The sequence below is a fragment of the Leuciscus leuciscus genome (genome assembly GCF_965113295.1).
Source record: "Leuciscus leuciscus genome assembly, chromosome: 21".
Taxonomy (NCBI): domain Eukaryota; kingdom Metazoa; phylum Chordata; class Actinopteri; order Cypriniformes; family Leuciscidae; genus Leuciscus; species Leuciscus leuciscus.
The window spans coordinates 3,989,061-4,007,513 of record NC_138745.1 but is presented as its reverse complement, the minus strand read 5'-3'; the positions used below and the strand labels follow the sequence as shown (position 1 = coordinate 4,007,513).

Sequence of the window (18,453 nt, the reverse complement as noted above, 5' to 3'; positions counted from 1 at the left end):
CTGAAAATGTGTGGCAGCACCCATAGCTACAATAAAGAACTTCATAATTCATAATCATTTCTTATATTTTTAAACTTGGTCTAATATTTAGTGATATTGTCTAATGTTTAGTTCATAAGTCACATGCATACAGTGCACTCATGTAAAGGGGTAGATACTATAGCAAATCTTGAATGTGCGATTGTTTGCAAAATGCAAACTATATTATCGACCAGCAATATATTAAAAGTTGGATATATATCCAAATCTATCCGCATACAGTATAATCATGTAGAGACAACATTATATATACACATATATATACATATACATATGTATATATATATACATACATATATACATACATACACGTTTTCGATAAATTTGTTTAGGCTTGGCGCTTATAATAAACTTTGTTTATAATGAATTCCACTATAATTCATGATTGCTTTCTATTTTTTTTTTATTTTTTTTGATCTAGGAGATGTTTTATATCTTTCATTCCTGCTTTGCTCTGAATACCAATACATTTACTGAGCTAAAATGCATGTTTGTCAATGTTTTGTTTTATTCACCAGTATTTTGCATTATTTCTGAATGTAATGTGACTTAAGCACCAATGTACTTTTTCTTTTTTCCTCTCAACAACATCATTTTGACCTGGTGCGACCTCGGAGCGAAAATACGGTACACTCTTCGTCTAAGATGTATTTTGTTTTGTGTTTGTACTGTGGATTGTGCCATAGACACTCCCTCCGCTTCCTCCTCGGAGAAAACGCCTCCTGACGGAACAACATGAGCAAAGATGTCTGACAGAAACAAATGTTGCTTCTGAAGAACTTCACAGTTGTGGAGTCACACAACCAGGAAGACATCTGACAATCAGGAAGAAACACACACACACACACACACGCACACGCACAGGAAAACACGTGTATGCAAACATAAATCATCCGCATGAGGTTATCTCACCCTGACCTCCATATGCAGAAAACCAGTTGCTTGCACAGCTGGTGAGGCCACTGACTCACTGCAGCCCCGACAGATGCAAACGTTACCCATAATCCCCTATCATCAGAGCAAACGCTCTTTGTAGTCGCCCCAGTCTTGATGTCTTGCGCAAAACACTGCAAATAGCGTGAGCTGTTTTCTTCTGACAGACAGAGACATACGGACACAGACCTCATAGAAGTGTGACCTACTTAATAAATATGCTACAAAAATGATTGTCCTTATCAATATTTTTTGCCTTGTTTCTAATACAAAGATCTAATCATTCTTAAATCAAGATACATTTAGTTGGGAAGCAAAATGACTTAAGATATAAAGTATCAAAATAAGATGGGGTTACGAAAAATTAAAACTTTAGTTTAAAACTACAAGTTTATTTTTCTTACCACATTGGCAGATATTTTGTCTTGTTTTAAGGATAAACTCACTTAATTTTTATTTTTTTTCAAATCAGGAAACAACTCTTTATATCTTACGGGATTTTGCTTCCAAAGTAAATGTATCTTGATTTAAGAATGTAAGATGTTTGTACTAAACAAGACAAAATACAATGTGCATTCACACATTTTACACTGCAAAAACAAAACAAAAACATAGTATTTTGTCTTGTTTTCCAGTACAAACATCTAACATTCTTAAATCAAGATACATACTTGGGAAGTAAAATCACTGAAGATATAAAGTCTCATTTCAAATTATTTTTATTTTTTATAAAAATTAAGTGAGTTTATGCTTAAAACAAGACAAAAATATATATATTTTTTTTTTTGCAGTGTAAAATGTGTGAATGCACAAACACACACTCACACAACTCTCCAACCCCACAAGTTGCTGGGCTTTATGTCTTGACGGTGCATATATCACTAGAGATTAGCAGAGGCATGCACTGCATAGCCAACAGATGCAGCAATTCGTCACTTTTTATCTCTTCCTAACACACACACACACACACACACACACACACACAATTCCGAACACTTTCACCACCTGATGCACTGCGTGAACTCTATGTGCTTGAGGAAGAGTGTGTGTTTGTGCATGTGTGTGCGTATATGTTGAAGGGAGTGGAGCAATAATAACTTTTGTTTTGTTTTTTTGATTTCATAAACCACAGCTTGGTAGCCTCACAGAGATCAGAGACCACCACGACTCACACTATTGGCCTCCCTGGATGATGAGCTGACACTGATTATAGCCTGTAACATCTCTGAGACTAACAGTTAACCAGACGGTGGGTTTCACACGCATGCACTTCACCTGAGGATCTTTGGCCACTCTTTCACAAAAGATGAAGCAACACTCCCCATTAACCCTATACAAGCCTCCTGTGTCATATCTGAAAGGCCTCGAAATGATCAACATGATCAAAACTTTGCTGATCTACTACAGTCCTTCTGTCGTCTGATTGATAGTTTAGACCTTTTAAGCAAGTAAAAGTCATTTTAGTATAATTGTTAAAACGTCCACCTTCAGCTTGTGGTTGCTGTGAAATAATTACTGATTTTAATAAAGTAAACATAAGAATAACTTATATTGTTAGTGCTATTTCAAGATGAACACTTACTGGACTGAAGCCACTCAGGTTCACTTGACTATCCATGCATCATTTTTTAGAAAGAGGAAGGTTTATTTGTTCATCTCTTAATCATTTATTGCATTGCATTATAGGTTTTAAAAATACAGAGCTTTGATCATAAAACTAAGCATTTAAATATCATCTTACTAAGGCCTTTTATTGGTAGATATAGAGTGACGACTGATATTTATATGCATTTTATGCAAGTACTGCTATACTGTTAGAAAGATCTCACTGATTTACATTATATAAGCATCAGAATGTCATATACTTTGTGGCCATATAAATATCAGCATCTGCACCAAATTGCATATTTTTGCTCAGTTTGGGCCTTTGAATAAACTTTAGCTAGTTTTTTTTTTTTTTTTTTTTTCAAGTATAAGCTGCATAATCTCACTATATCATACTACATAAGCCATAAAAACTGATGTACACTAAAAAATGCTGGGTTGTTTATACCCAATTTTGGGGCAAATATGGACAAACTCAGCCGTTGGGTAAAAATTTTAAATAGCATTTTTATTCCAACGTTTGGGTTTGTCCATATTTGACCCAAAATTGGGTTGACAACCCAGAATTTTTTAGAGTGTATCAAATATGATACAAAACATAACAAACATTATATATATATATATATATATATATATATATATATATATATATATATATATATATATATATAAGAAATGCATATATGTGTTGCATTCGGTTATAAAGAAGGCCTTTCTCTGAGTGTCTTCAGTGCGGCCCTAAAAACATGAGCTTAAAATATCACACAACAGCTGAACAAAGAAAGACAAGACACCAGGTGAGCACAACCATCCAGGCCTGTTTTTGACATTTAGCACAGGGTTTCTGTGGCCCACTGACAATGAGAAGGACAGCAGGAAAGAAAGCTATGGAGAAGTCAGTATCTTCACTACAATATAAGGTTTTGGCTCAATAAAACAATGAATGCAATCATGCATCGGTCTTTTTGAGGTATGGCAACTTCTAATGAAATGATATTCAATCAACAAACTACACTGAGTTAGAGCCTCCCATTAGGATTATACTTTATTTTGATGGTCCACTTTAGACATTCTGCTAACTAGAAGTAACTTTACAACTACTGTACATGTCAGCTAACTGACATTATAGTGTTATAGTAGGTTAGGGTTAGGTGTTAAGGTTCGGGTTAAGTTGACATACTGCTAGCTGACATGTAGTTGCAAAGTTACTTATAGTTAGTAGAATGTCTAAAGTGGACCATTGAAAATGTGTTACCCTAACTAATTTAGCAACTACATTTAAATAAGTTGATTACTCAAAAATAATAGTAATTCCAACTAATATGTGGATAACATAAATGCGTGGTGGCATTGGAACCAATCAATCTTGTTTAGGCTACTTCAGTTCAAATGAATAGTTAGCATAGTGCATGTTGATTGTAACTTATTTAGCATGTAAACTCAATGAACAAGATATTACTTATCACTGGCAATAGCACAGTCATTGCTCATATGGTAGTGTGAACCTTTATTTAGCCATGCACCCACATCCTAACCAATCAAAATCTGGAGCACATATTAAATCTGTCTTGAAACATGTATTCATTATCAAAACTGAATTGGTTTGCATCAATCTGCATGAACTTTCTCCATTTTCCATCCACTTTTCACCCTCGTTCTCACCCAGACCAACGGACTCCCATTTCTGACCTCAGTCTTGCTTTCTTATGTTTGTAATTTCACCTCTTTACAAGCACAACAAGACCAAAACAACATTTGGTCTCCAGATTTACCTCCCTCACGATTTTCTCATCCAAGCCTCTCCAACCCGTGGCTAGCCGACGTCAGTGCGCCTCCTTGATTATCTCGTCCACGCTTGAACACCACTGGAAAAAAGAGCAACCGAGGAACGGTTGAGAAATTGGAGAGAAGACGATTACTCAACCGACAAGTAGTTGCGCATGGAAAGGGATATCCTTTCACAGGTCAGTGCTTTAAAGCTGGCAAAATCTGCTATGTTATTAAATCTCATTTAGCAACAGACACCACAATCAGAAAGCATCTGATAGTAATAAAGAAGCAGTGGAAAAAAGTTGAGCGTGTTTGAGACTGAGATAATAAGAACATCTTGTGCTTTATGAAGAGAAAATTGACCCGCTCCGTCCAGAAAAAGTATTCTAATCAACGACTGTAACTTGATCATTTTGATCGCTAGAATAATAATTGAAGAACTCATTCTCTGATTGACTCCACAGAGTCGTTCATTTTAAAGGTCATTAGCTTTGTCATATTTTGCTCCTGTGTGAAATGTGCTGAAGTTGTATTTATTTTGGAATAATTCACACACTCTCGTTACGCAGTCCTGTTTTTAATCCCAGCGGTCTATCAGATAATATTTTCATTTTTAATGCGGAAAGGAAGGTGTTTCGAGGACAACCAGAATGATTAATACGCAAAACAGGAGCACAATTACCCATCACACTCTATGGTTGATGTCACATGCATGCAACTATAGGAAAAACACACAAGTGATGTTAATGTTGCCAATGAAATTACTGCCGAAATGTTTTTTTTTTTTTTTTTTAAGGATAAAGGCGAGACAAAAAAAGTAAATTATGATGATATTTAAACAATAATCAAAACTTAATATTACAACTCGCATTTACACATTCGCATGATGCTTGTTGAATAAAATTAGATGCAATTTTTAAAGTAAAACAATGAATATCATATTTGAAACATTGACTAAAACTTATGAAAAGTTATGAAAACATATGTTTTTACATTGCTAGAAATAAGTTAAGCAATTTTCAACTTTTAAGTTATACAAGATTCAACTCATTTTAATTTAAGTCGGTTTAATGTAATTTAAGTTGAAATTACTTAAACATCCAAGTTGATTGTACTTAAAAATGTTTTTTTTTTTTTATGCACTGTTAATTATAGCAGTCTATGATACCTGTAGAAAGATATCGTTAGCATTCCCATTCATCTCAATGGCAGTTGCTCGGCTGGTGCAGAAACCTCCAGATGTGAAATCTTCCAATCGCCTGATTGTCATGTGACCAATCCCTATGGAGCAGCAGAAAAAGAATGTCATCATTGATTAGCCGCTGACATAACAATAACGTGTAAATTCCACACTAATTTCACTAGCACCTATCCTGTGCTCTGGCATCAAAGCAAGCAGTAAGTTGATTACTATATGATTACTGTAAGAGTAATAAAATATGATTACTGTAAGAGCCCCCAAAAAAGATTAGACCACTGGTAAAAAAAACTAATAAAACATTAGCAATGTATACTATTATTGTGTGGGGAAAAACCTCTGAATGGCATCAAAGGAGAAAGATTTGTTTAGTAACACATGGTGTAGTTCTGACATCTTCCAGCAGGGTAGATGCCTAGATGGGGTAGATGATTTTGCTGAAGACAAAAGAAGATATTTTGAAGAATGTCGGTAACCAAACAGTTGATGGACCCCATTGACTTCCATACCATGGAAGTTCCACGAACTGTTTATTTAACCATATTCTTCAAAACATCTTTTTTTGTGTGTTCAGCAGGAGAACCAGAGCCGGCTCTCCCTATAAGCGAACTAAGCGGCTGCTTAGGGCCCCGCCGCCACTAGGGGGCCCCCTAACTACAGATGGTACTCGCCGGTGTCGCTGCGGTTTAACAGTCAACCAACCGTGTAAAATCGTTGTCTTCCCTGGACTTGGAAATTTGACCGCAAAAATGAAATCGGGTGCAGAAAAAAGGAGAAAAAAAATACCATTATAGTAGAGCTACTACTCTAACGAAATCCAAATTTTAAGAAGTTTTTACTGTAGAATTCTTTTTGTATGAATTTTTGAACTTGGCACATTACACAATGCACAAATAACCGCTTATTGCACCTTCAGCCCAATTCGCGGTGCTATTTCACGGCAGCCTCGGAGGGTGCGTTAAATTGGACATTATCCCATTATAGTAGAGCTGCTTCTCTAACGAAATCCAAATTTTAAGCAGTTTTTACTGTAGAATTCTTTTTGTATGAATTTTTGAACTTGGCACATTACACGATGCACAAAGAGCGGCCTAATTGCATTTTCTGCACAATTCGCGGCGCTGTTTCTCTGCAACCAGAGGGTGCGTTAAAGTGGACATTATCCCATAGTAGAGGCACCAACGAAATCCACATTTTAAGCAGTTTTAATTGTAGAATTATTTTTGTATGAACTACATGTAATGTGCAACAATGCCTCTGTAAAATGTAAAAAGTGTTACCTAGAGTTTTTATTAGATTTATGTATTTATTTTATAACTAAACATTTTATATACACATTTGGCTAATGCTTGTTCGCTGAAGTAGTGTTTTTGTAGTTGGAATATATAAAAAATAAATACCAACTCAAACTAGAATCTTTTGCAGAATTTTGAATCTCTTTTATTACGGAAGCGTATTGCATTCACTTGAGAAAAAAAATAATTTTTCTCTGTTTTTCTGAATTAATGAGTTAATTATCTCAGAATTACGAGATAATTTTTCATGAAAAAAAGTTTTTGCTCTGTTTTTCGGAATTAATGACTTAATTATCTCAAAATTATGAGATAATGTTTTCTTGAAATAAAAATATTTGTTCTGTTTTTCTGAATTAATGACTTAATTATCTCAGAATTTGTGTAAGGGTTAGATTTTATACAGTTGCTGGTTTGCGGTGGCAATACTCACGGGAAAACGTACAAATTCTACGAGGTGGCTTATTCGTACGAATTCATACGAACTGACTCGTACGAATTACGTTCTAACGTAATTCGTATTTTTTGCAAAATAGATTTTTTGCAAAATCGTACATATTTTACGACTTGGCCAATTCGTATGAATTCATACGAATGACCTACCCCTGACCCCGCCCCTAAACCTACCCATCACGTGGGTTTAGACAAATGTACAAATTGAGGTCGTACGAATTAGCCAACTTTTTATCATTGTACGAATTCGTACGAATTGGTCGTGAGATAGCGTTGATTATTCACTGCAAGGCAGGGCCCCAAAATTATCCTGCTTAGGGCCCCCAGATTTACAGAGCCGGCCCTGAGGAGAACTAAATTCGTTCAGGTTTGGAACAACTTGAGTAAATGATGACTTGAATTTTCTTTTTTGGGTGAACTATCCCTTTAAGTACACAAACCCATCACACAGGCATGCACACACCCAAACACATGCTCATGTGAATTCGTAGCACCCCCAAAGGAGTCTTTCCCTCAGGACGCCTGATGATGTAATTCTCATTAGTCATAATGACTGACAGGTAAGAGGGAGTTTGAGATGAGTGACAATCACTCGTTTACCCCGGTTCAGTTTCGCCTCACGTGTACACGCCACCCCCCTTCCCAAACCTTCTAACAGGACATCGCCCATCTGAGTAGGGGGTGGATGCCAGTCCCAATTCATCCATCAGTCATTGAAGAGGAGAGTTAGGGGGTCCTTTCAATCCAGTGAGAGAGGGTGAGAAAAAGGTCATCTGCTTCTGACTTACCAAATGAGACATGATCCAAAAGCCTGACATGTGGCTGACCGAAGACTGGGGAAGGATGAATACAACACCAAGCATGAAATATCTTCCTAAATATTTTGAGAAGAACGTAAAGGGATATTCTGTTGCATCTGGTTCACCGATAAACCATTACTTTGCGGAAAGTGTTTTTGATATTTGAAGAAATAATGCAATCCAGAAGTTTCTACGGCCCCATGTCGTCTGTACAGAATTGTCATGCATGCAATTTCCATTGTACACCAACAGAAAAGATGAAGCATGTTCCAAAATTGACAAAATGTCCCCACAATGATGGCAATATCCGAAATCTTTGTCCTTGTGGGAAAAATGTTGGTCCCCATGAAGAAAACAGATTATTAATCATACTAAGTAAATGTAATTTTGAAAATGTAAAAATGCAGAACGTTTTCTGTGATGAGTAGGTTTAGGGTTAGGGGACAGAATATACAGTTTGTACATAAAAATCATTATCTCTATATTCCCATACAACATGAACGTGTGTGTGCGTGTATTTTGGGGACAAATTTTTACCCTGAAGTGACCAAAACCTTAAAAAATTTCCCAAAACCTCCCTTTAGGGATGTCCTCATTTGTAAATCTGGTATAAAAATAAAGTAGTTAAAGGTTTTTAAAAATGTAAAAATTCAGAAAGTTTTGTGTGATGGGTAGGGTTAGTGTAAGGGGAGAGAAAATATAGTTTGTCCGGTAAAAAAAACAGGGGGGGTGGGGGGTGGGGGGGTGGTGGACTAGTTATCCATCTAGATTGCAGATGAACTAACTGGTATGAACATGATGGACATAGTGAAGGCCTGGCAAACAGACTACTGTGAGACTCAGCAAGACTCTTTCTCTCACTCATGCACATATGCACATACATCTGTTCCACATTAACACATTAAATGCCTCAAAGGTGTTTGAAAACACTGTGGTGATCAATTTCATCTTGAAATAATCTGTGGTTTCGATTGTGCCAAATTCTAATTTATAGTGTGTACGCATCAGTGATATAGTGATTTACTTCAGAAAAGATACCAGAGAGTCTCTTAGCATCTACAGGTTAGAAAGTCTCATCGCATTGAATCACGCCACCACTACAGATGCATCTTGAATGTAAACTCATACAGTGTGTGAATGTCCTTACAGATTGCTTCACACATCATAGTTTGACAGGTAGTGTTCCCTGAAGAGTCTGTGACACCATTTGTCAAATGTCAGATTCTAGCATGAGTTATGAAGGCCACCTAAAGCTATGTGACATGCAGTGCTTATGGCCCTTTATGGTTGCTATGGTAAGTAGGAAGAACAAAGCAACTAGACGACAGCAATCTGTCATAGGGGTTAACGTAAAGGACCAGAAAGAGGATCCGAAGATTTCACACCCATCATTAGTAATAAGAAACAATGTGTTGTGAGTGGTCATTAATCAAAATCACATCTAACTGCTCTCTGTCAATTCATCAGTCCAGCCGTCCATTCCGCATCCATCAAACTCGCTTTCGGTCTCCAAAACTTCTCCTCCCTAATGTGTTGCACTGTCCACAAATAGTTATTGAATTTGACAGAATATTAGGCACAATGTTGTATCACCTCCCACTGATCTCACATTCATCATTGTCAGCTCTGCTAAACGCACACGCTTGTCAATGATGTGATAGTGGAACTCCTACACACTAAGAAAATAAAACATTTGGATGAAATGAGTGACAATTTCACATGTCAAGAGAAATTACAAGACAGACCTCCATGCACCAACAGAGCATTTTTTATTTTTTCTATATGTGTGTGTGTGTGTGTGTGTGTTTGTGAAATGGTGTTTCACGTGATGAATGAGGAGTTGATCCATCAGGGCCCCAGACAGTCCAGACAGGCCCACATGCTGAGACCCACATTCCCACTGACCACCCTCAGAGAGGCGGGCCACGGCATTGACAGGAAATGACCTCAGTAGCAACCCTCTCAATTATGGTCATATCCATTATAATTGGCTTTTATAGCATGGCATCATCATTCCAAACAAAACAAGAGATGCACTTTAGTCAGACCAGACATGTTGTCAAAACAAAAGGTCTAAGACAAATATCCTAATAAAGACAATGCTTACTGTCAATACAAAACAAGAGCATGCATGTTTTCTGATATGTTAACAGAATGTAGTTTATCACATGATGAAGTTTTGAAAATGGATAAAACATCACAGCACATGGTGTTTCAATAGCGTTGTCTTCTCTCTGAGCCTAAAACACACAGATAATCTATTGGAATAATCAGTGAGATGGTCAGAAAACAATTGGAAAACCATTAGAGAGGAAATGAGGTCAATACCCTGTTTTTTCTTTCATAATGATGATGGCAATATGATTATGGTATGTGGTTGTTTTGTAGCTTAATAGTGAGGCCGGATGACAGTATATTCTGTTCAGTCAAGCATGATCACTCCCATCTGCTAGTATGTGATTACTGTTTTAGACTTTAACATTATCTCATTTTCAAAACCGCCCTCCGAATCTCTCACACACCTGTAATTGTCGCAGATTATGTGCCTTTTTTTTAATATTGTACTGTAACCTTAGGAACTTTGGGGTTTGATTTCTGCATAGTCCTCTTCCTACCATTGTCTCTTCATATTACTGTTCTCCTGTCACTTTCTTAATAAACTTTTGAGCAGTGTCTTTGTTCATAAGTGGGCCGCCTCCAGCACTCCTGCAGGGAACTACCGGGAGCGAACACTGATCGTTTCCTCCATTCTCCAAGAATTCCATTCCCATCTAATTGAGTCGGGTTCAGAAACCATCACAGGCCATGTAGGATATGTTTACCCCCAACTCCATCACTTCTTCAAAAATGAGACGTCATGCCAGCCAACAGCCAACTGATTACTTCCATATGTGCTTGCTGTCAGGTTGGACCCAGACGTGCCCCTTTCCTTCTGACTGGTGCACATGGATACTTCCACACACACATGCACACATACACACTCCTCATCCCCCTTTCACCACACGCCAATGGAAATAAGAGGACTCTGGGAGCTCCCTCTGCACTTCATACTCTCCTACTACAGATGAAGGCTGTTTAGGAGAGCCCAAACAGTTGAGGCTGCCTTGTGGCTGAGGTCATTATCGTGGATGTTTTGCTTCCATTATTGAGATTATCAAGTATGTACAGTGGATATTAACCAAAAGAAACTTTATCTGCCACCTCAGCCCTAAGTCTTAATCCAGGACGGTCTTATAGGCATTTTGTTCCCACGACAAAACACCAATATTCTCTGTGCAAACAAACGGAGAGGCCTTCGCCTGCTTCTGCTCAAGCTCCCCTTGACGGCAAATAATCACCACCATACACCTCACCCTTAATCAAAACACCCCTACAGACTTACAGTGGTAGATCCCTGCTTGCTTAGAGGACACCCCATTACTCTCCAGGCTTTGAGAAAAAGGTTAACAGTGAGGGGAGCAGGACTGAGGATTATCAAAGCAGACTGAGAGAATTCCATGTGTTGGTTTTAGAGAAGGACCGGCGACTCGTCTGTGTTGAGAAAACCACGGCACACCCTTCTGATAATTCCAGCGTTTTTTACATTCAGATGAAATAGAGATTGAGGACATGGAAACAAAGATGCATATCCTCCAGGCCACCAAATCCACCTGTAATTATGAACGTTCGTATGAAGAAAATCCTCCACCCAACAGTTCATTCTTTTCTCAAGCATATATGCCCAGCAGCACCTCTTTTGGCCTCTTGACTTCACTCTTATGCAGCAGACATAAATTTCAAGGTTTATCACTGTCAGATTATGATTATGAGGAAATCTTGGGTAGCAGCCACCACCACAGCCTTTCATCTAACCATTTGACCATGTTGTGCCTGAGTTATATTCTGACTGAGAATAGCAGGGAAAAGACCCTTTTATTTTGAGCTCTTGCGTCAGCAGTCGCAAAGTACCCTGGCATGATTTGTGAAGCTTTGTCTGGAAACAACCAAAGACGTTGCTGGCTCGCAGACGGCAGAGATTAACTTTAGAGTCTAAAATTATGCTGGAGCACACCCAATGCTACCTTATCAAACTAAAGTTTGAAACTGAGTATATAAACTGTTTAAAGTCATAAAGTCAACTGTGCTCCAATAAAAATAGCTGACCTGGATTATGCCCTCCTAATGAATCATCTCAGCTTTGGTGGAACCTCATATCATGTGGAGACTTCATACGATGGAGATCGTTCAAATTGGCTCAGAGTATCATAGGTGAAAGCCAGTCACTTGTTACGGTCCTTAATACCAGACCTTCACCACAGTTCAGTGGTCTGGCAATCGCCTCCATATTGAGGAATCAACTCATCTGGACTTACTCTGCATACAGTGATACAACATCTTTGAATCCAGTGGGGGATAAGGTTTCACAGAGCTCATTTGCAAGAGAGGTTCCACTGCCAAGAGAGAAAGTAGTTGAGTCGGATGCTGAAGCCAACAATGATTTTAATAGGAAACATCCGTATATGCCAGCCGTTCACCAACATTACACTAATTGCCCTGTTTTGAAATCATTGTCTTGAGCAATACTGCGATTAGGAACGTAGAGAAAGAGAGTGCGGAAGCTTGTGCAGAATCACAAATGTGAATTCTTAGTCGGGGAGAGATGCTGTGTCTCCGAAGCATGCAGGATGATGTGGGAGAGAAATACACTGACTGGAGGGGTGCTGAAAGAAACAGAGGGTAACAAAGTTAGGGAGAGTTGATGAAATCTTGAAGATAAAGAAAGGCCAAACTTACGTTTGGGTCAGTGTACCTAAGTGGCTTTGGATGTTCTGTGCAACCCAGTCTGCACTCGCTCAGCCAGGATCCAAGTCCTCTAAATCAGTCGGCGGTTTGGGATCTCACATCATTACCATTTTGAACAGCCTATAAAAGAATTTGAAATGGATGTCTTGAGAATAATAAAGAGCAAAGGGAAACAAATGCCATCAAGGAAAAAAAGCTGTGAAAGAGTCCAACATATAAAAGCCCTTTTACTTGAAGATGTGAAAAAGATGTGAAGACTAGGTTGGAAAGAGACTTGTGAGGTTAAGTAGTCAACCAAAGACAAGGTTTAGACCCCGAAAACCATCTCAGATGATGTCATTCTCCAGTGTCCTCTCACCTTGTGAAGTTTCATGGTCCAGAAATGGCGTATTGACGTTCTGTAGTGCTGAAGCCGGATCTGGGGCTCTGTTATCCATGACTCCAACCAGAGTCCTCACTTCTCCCCAGGTGTGTGGCAGAAGAACTGAGGGTTTTGGGCTCGTCATATGGTTCTTATCCTTCTATTTGCCATTAGCATTGGACTGCAGCCCTGACACTTACTCTCTGATCTGCAGTTGATCCGGCTCCAAAGGCCATAGGGGCTTAAGAGCAGAATATGGGCTCTGCCTGGTAATAAGTTTGATGGTGTGGGGGGTCCACTATAACAGTTCTTCCTTACCTGCAAGCTCCTCATAATAAAGGTGCAAATGAGGAAAAGTTGCAGATCACCATGCAAATATCCATGTCATATGGAAGAATGCACTGTTTTCCTTTGATCACCTGATTTCTCTTAAATAACATCTTTCCAGATGATAACCTTTTTGCACAGGAAAAAACAAAACATTTAAAACCACTGAGAACCTCTTGAACTTATTCAGTTCAATTAATCGATCAGGGGTGTGTTTCCCACACAACGAGCATAACCCACTGCTTAACTACCATTATACGATGCATGTGTTGAAGAAATCAACTAGCTAGTCACGCAGGTTGTGGAGTAATAACTTATTTAAATGAATCTGTTTGAGATTGAATTAATGCCACATATTTTGCTACATGGCATCATACGCACTCTTCAAAAACAGTGCTTTAAATCTCTTGACAAACTAAAACACATAAATGACGTCTGTATATATACATTAAATAAAAGATATAGATTGTACCGAATGTCAGCTTGCTTATTTTGCTCACGATAAGGATTTATTAAGTCCACATGTTGTGAAAACAAGAAACTATGCTTCTAACCACATGTCGAGAGCTCTTGTTCCAACAACAAAAGTTTGCGATACAGTTTGCGAATGTTCGTTGAAACTATGGCTTTTGGAAACAGACTCGTTGAAAAATGCTGATGACGACGGAACTTGCGACAATAGTTGGCCGACAATGCTTTCAAGAAACGGACCCCTGATGACTTCTGTGATTCGGTTGAAATGAACAATTTGTTTACAAAATCGGACATCAGTAAAATGCATAATTACAAGTGCACAAAGAGGACTGAGCAACACTAGGTGAAAAAAGAAAAGAAAATGTGAATTACCTCAAATGTCTGAATATCAGAATGGTAGAGAGTTCTTGGAGTGTTCAGGGTTAAAGGGCAGTTCCCACAGGGCTGGGGCTGATAAAGCCATCTGACAGCATCTTGGATGAGGGAAGTACATCTGCTTCACATTTCCACCATGTCAGAACCCATACTATCTTTGCTTTGGCTTGTTTGCAACTCATTGGCTCAATCATATTTCTATTGTTGTAATGACATTTAATGGCATGTAACTACATCTGTACTAATGCTTTGACTTTATACTAGTGTCATCAGTTCTTCAATTGAAACCACCATTCATTTGAAGCTAATAAAGCAGCATGAATACGATACACTTGAGGTTTACCATCTAAAATACAGATAATTATGCTAAGGTCTGAACACCCAGCATGCCTTTCAGGATGATTCATCATTCACTTACAACTCTATTGTGAGAATAATTTTTTGGCTCCCCTCTTGTGCTGAATGTTTTATATCTTAAAAGGTACTTAACAGTAGTGAATGTATTGACAAACTGACCAGTAGTGACACTGTGTTTTGCTATTTTCTCAGGTCTTCTATGTGCCAGGCTGTTCTGTACGTAATTGCTAAAATAGAATTGACTGCCCCTTGCTGCTGTTGTGCGTCAGACTGCCTCTGCAACCTCAATGGTTTTGGACGCTGTTGGCTGAGCCCATATGGAGCCACTTCACACAAGTTTCAGCCTAAGCCAGATCTATGCTCAGAAGACACAGCACCGCCCCAGCCACAGACATGTAACTGAGTTGGCGTCCTAGTAATGGTCTGATGGCTACCGTCACACCGTTGCCAAGAAGTCATCGTAAAGCACTACAACTCAGACCATGATTAGGATCCTTTATTAATTATTTCCAAACTCTTGGGAGATTTCCTGTTGTGGTGATAGCAATTGGAGTAACAGAGAAGTTGGGACAGGCTTTTTGAAACATTAACTATTGCAGTTTCTGGTCAAATTTGTGAATGTGCAAAGTCACATCTTAAAAATAGAACATGATGTCATTGCACTTCACCAAACAACTCTAAGGCACTCCCTAATGTGTAATTTATTTCTGTGATGTTGTTTGCCTTAAGAGGAAATGATTCTGTGAAAATTATTAACAGACATTTTTGCGTGAACACATTAATTTGCAACAAATTTGTATGCACACTTTGATAAGCACAAGCATGAAACCTAGTACTCCACTCCATTGCATAGTAAACAAATTCCTACTTCCTGGACACCTGAGCTTCTGAAATGTGCAGTATGCCCCTTTCAAAGGGATGGCAAAAATGAAAATGTTGTCATCATTTACTCACCCTCATGTTGTTCCAAACCTGTATGAGTTTCTTTCTTCTGTTGAATACAAAACAAGATATTTTAAAGAATGTTGGCAATCAAACAGTTGACGGTAGCAATTGACTTCCATAGTAGGGAAAAAAACACTATGGAAGTCAGTGGCTACCGTCAACTGTCTGGTTACCAACATTCTTTAAAATATCTTCTTTTGTGTTCAACAGAAGAAAGAAACTCATACATGTTTGGAACAACATGAGGGTGAGTACATTTCATTTGTGGGTGGGCTATCCCTTTAAGTCCTGCCTGTACAAATAATCAATATTTGTCAATAACTTTTTCCGTCCTCCATGTTTACAGCTCTAGTATGTAGCAGTGTGGTGTATGGCAGGCCTCTTGGCTGAATCCAATGTCTTGGCCACTGTCTCTGTTTTTATAGGCTGATTAAGTCATGCTTTTGTTTCCAGGGTCACCAAGACATTTCCCATAATCCCAACACGAGGCTTAGCTAACGAGGTAACGACGGAAACACTCTGACGCGTACGCTTAGCGTGCGTCCAGACAGAGCATAGGTCCGTTGTGCAAGAATCAGGCAAATCCAGCTCTCTCGGGATGTGTTCTCGCCACTTTGGTCTCTGCAGTGTGCTTAAGGAGGCTTGTGTGTCCACTCAAGTGGAGAACATCGTAAAACATGGCTAAAGTGGTGTAAGAACAGTGGAAACCATCAGAGTCCCTTACCAATAGCTAAGCACCAATGTAAAGCAACCTAATGTACTCCACCCTAAAAACGGGTTCCATATTTTAGCAAAACATCTAATTTCATGGGTTGGTGGGAAGGGGGTGTGTGAGTGTGTGCGCGAGTGTGCGCATATGGCAGTTTAGATGCATTAGCTGTCATATTTTCCTCTCTTGGAGAAAACAACTCTATTTGTGCGACGAGGCAGGAGCAAAGTGTACCTTTTCTTCAGGAGTCTTTGTGGTGTGACGCTCCACAAACCACACAGTTGTCATCACTTCCTGGCACTTCACCTAGAGCTCTTCCAAGCCCACTTTCCCAACACGCCTTGTCCAATGTTTGCCACTGCCCTTGATTGAATGCAAAAACCATTATGGCCAGGGTTTGGCAGAAGGACTTTTAGAATAGGGAGTCTTGGGAAATGGCAAATCAAATCAGGCTGGCAGCTACTACTCTGCCACTTCCCATACAGTAAGCATTCGCCCCCTCACCCAACACATACCCAGTCAAAACAGTGAACTCAAAGCTTGGCGTAGGTGCCCGTGGGTACGGGACTCCCTTAGAAGTGTCAAGCTCGTCCACTGGGCTCAAGCAGCAGAACTGAAACCCAGAGTATGGCCAGGGCCCGGCCCACTCTTTCCATTGCCACCACTCAACGCAGAGGATGTTAAAAACAAGTTGATCGCTGGAGAAAACAAACTGCACAGAGACGCATTGTTCACGGACCCGCTCTGTCATGAAGGAAAGGTCTGGGAAATAGGAGCTGTCTCCATTGAGGTTCCACTGTTAGCGCACATGATGCAAGCAGGCCAGATTCCACAGCATTGATAACATCGTTGATTAAGAGCACTAGGAGGACCTGAGGAAAAACAAGCAGTTCTTATACTAACTAGGCAGCTTTGCTATTATTTGTTCAAGCTGATGATGCACTTTCGGCAACAAAACACTTAATTTAACACATCCCTCGTTCAAACCATGCTGGTTCAACAAATTTGAGATAGCTTGAATTTATGTTGACTCAGTGTTTAAAAAAAATTCAGATGATACTGTATATAAAAACCATTTCCGGTTGTTTTTTATAAATCAAATAAAACAAGTGGTGTCATTGCTTAGTGTGAACATGTATATACAAAATACTTGAAAACACTGTAGGAGTTCAAATGTGGGGGAATTTGTTTTTTGCAAGTCCCTAATAAATACTCATTCCCATTTGCTCTACTTTTTATGCCTATAGTCAACCTACAATGGAATACACTGATTAAAGTTGAACAATCCCTAAATTTGCTGCCAGCTATAATTTGCAGGCCAAAGACAAATTACTATAGTTTGCTGGGAACAAGCAGATCTGTTCACATGACTGCTGCGTTAGTTCTACTTCAAATTAGCTCTTTAATATAATATGTTCTGATGTATCTGATTTTTATAAATGCAATTGGGATTGGGAATCATCTCTCGAATGTATTTTCCTCTCATGTGCTAAACACGGTAGTCTATCAGGACGATAGATACACTAAGAAATGGAACTATGTTACACACCCAAACATTCATATTCAACCGCATAATTCATATAATATACATTACATATAACGTAAGGCAAATTTGTGGTGAGTTGTATCACATGTAACTCAGACACTGGTGGCTTCATTCGCCATAATAAGCTTCTCTTAAACATTTTTTTCCCCTCTTACTCTATTATTACCAAATTATGCCAATTATTCCCCTCCCAAAAATGACAACCATTGTGACCACTACTGCGCAAATCCCAAGCAAATTATTTATACCACTTGTTTGATTTGGTTTGATCTCCAGTTTTGACATTTCACAAAACCATTGGTTTGCATATGGATTTTCTCAGAGGTCTTGTGGAAATCCCCCCTTCTGTCTGTCAGACTGTGTGTATAAATGATTGAGTAGCATGGCGGCCAATGGGAAATTCAAAAGTAGATATATGTACTGTACGTGTGGGTGGATGGCAGTGCAAGACGGATACACTCTCTCACACCTGCATATACTGGAAACA

The 18,453-nt window shown here is 38.8% G+C and overlaps 1 long non-coding RNA gene across 1 annotated transcript; it reads right to left on the bottom strand.

Moving 5' to 3' along the window:
* Nucleotides 1-5,518: 5,518 nt before the first annotated feature.
* On the bottom strand, nucleotides 5,519-13,958 carry LOC309485406. The gene is made up of 4 exons (XR_014201179.1): nucleotides 13,231-13,958; nucleotides 12,880-12,992; nucleotides 12,234-12,790; nucleotides 5,519-5,628 (listed from the first exon to the last, which is right to left on the bottom strand). It is a non-coding gene; the product is annotated as an uncharacterized lncRNA (long non-coding RNA).
* Between the last annotated feature and the right edge of the window lie 4,495 nt (nucleotides 13,959-18,453).